Source organism: Hyla sarda, chromosome 2, assembly GCF_029499605.1.
Source record: "Hyla sarda isolate aHylSar1 chromosome 2, aHylSar1.hap1, whole genome shotgun sequence".
Classification (NCBI taxonomy): Eukaryota; Metazoa; Chordata; class Amphibia; order Anura; family Hylidae; genus Hyla; species Hyla sarda.
The window spans coordinates 262,370,966-262,372,969 of record NC_079190.1 but is presented as its reverse complement, the minus strand read 5'-3'; positions in this window follow the sequence as shown (position 1 = coordinate 262,372,969).

The following is a 2,004-nucleotide window of genomic DNA, read 5'->3' as shown; positions in this document are numbered from 1 at the left end:
GGGTACATTCACACTGGCAGGGGGTTACCCACTAGGAGTTTGCGCTGCGGCGAAAAATTTGCCGCAGCTCAAACTTGAAGCAGGAAACTCACTGTAAACCCGCCCGTGTGAATGTACATTCACATGGGAGGGGGCAAACCTCCAGCTGTTGCAAACTACAACTCCCAGCATGTACTGACAGAACGTGCATGCTGGGAGTTGTACTTTTGTAACAGCTGGAAGCACACTGGTTGGAAAACCTTCAGTTAGGTTCTGTTACCTAACTCAGTATTTTCCAACTGGTGTGCCTCCAGCTGTTGCAAAACTACTACTCCCAGCATGTACTGATCGCTGAAGGGCATGCTGGGAGATGTAGTTATGCAACAGCTGGAGGTACGCATCTACAACTCCCAGCATGCAGAGACAGCTGTTTGGGCATGCTGGGATTTGCAGTTTTGCAACATCTGGAGGGCTACAGTTTAGAGATCACTGCACAGTGATCTCCAAACTGTGGCCCTCAAGATGCTGCAAAACTACAAATCCCAGCATGCCCAGACAGGACTGTATGGGCATGCGAGGAGTTGTAGTTTTGCAAGATCTAGAGGGCCACAGTTTAGAGACCACTGTATAGTGGTCTCCAAACTGTAGCCCTCCAGATGTTGCTAGGCAACTCACCGGCTTCTGTAGGATCCAGGGAGCCGCATCGCCGTCCTCTGCTGCCACCGCCGATGGTAAGTGGACCTTCGGCGTCGGTTTCCCGTTCTGCCCAGCCTACTGTGGGTGGGAAGAGTTGGGGAACCGAACGTTAAACCCCCCCCCCCCCCCCCCCCCCCCCCCGATCTGCTATTGGCCGATGCTTCTGAATGACCAATTGCATGGATAGGAGGGGTGGCACCCCTGCCACCTACCTCCTATCCCTTCAGGGTCACCAGAAACCCGTATGACCCGGAGTCGCCGGTGTGAATTCACCGGCGATCGCCAACATGGGGGGGGGGGGTTTCGGGACCCCCCACGGCATTTGCAAAGGGTGCCTGCTGATGGATATCAGCAGTCACCCTGGTCTGGTCCCCCGATTCCCATGGGCATACAGGTACGTCCTTGGTCCTTAAGTACCAGGGCGTCAAGACGTACCTGTACACCCATGGTCCTTAAGGGGTTAATCAAAGTACATTACAAAGATTTTACACCATGAGGAGTGCAATAGCAAAAATTTGTTTCAATGAGAGTGCCTATTTAAGCGCCATGATAAGTTGCAACTAGTTAACATAAATGGGCACTGTCAGATCAAAAAAAAAAAAAATGTTGTATGTTGTTACTGATTACAATTAAAGACTTTTGTAATATGGTTTAAAATTTAAAAATGGTTTATGGCTTAAAGAAGTCTGCCCCTGATAATGCGAACACTAGGGGTCCCTATACCTACTGGGAAACTTACCTCTCTTGCAGCAGCATCAGGCTTGTCCATGAGTCATGAACAAGTAAGGACTTATGGATAAGGCTGCATGGGCAAACACACCAATCCCCTCCCACCACCACAAGCCCCCCCCCCCCTTCCCCTGAGAGGATTTCTAACACTGTGAGCTAATGAAAAGAAGTATTTTTATAATAAATATAGGTAACAGAGGCGTACATTTTCAGGATTATTCACCGAGTTACATATTTTATTTTTTGTGGGATCTGATAGGTACGCTTTAAGCGCCTGAATGACAGCTCCACATACATGCAGGGGTCAGATCAGTTTCCATGCCAGCCAGAGTGTCCTTGAATACCTTCATGGCTGGATACCGCACAAACTTCTAATAGAGTCTGCCTCAGAGAGGCAATAACACTGAGCAATGCTAAGAAATTGCATAGCATTTTTCAGTATTACAAAGCTAATGCCTTCTTTCAACAGTCCCCCTTTTTCATATTAAGAAAAAACATATTGGATACCAGCACCTGCAGAATTGTCCAAAATATTAAAATAAACCATTTTTGATCCTGTATAGTAATAGGCATTAATGTAGAATATCAAAGTTCAAACTG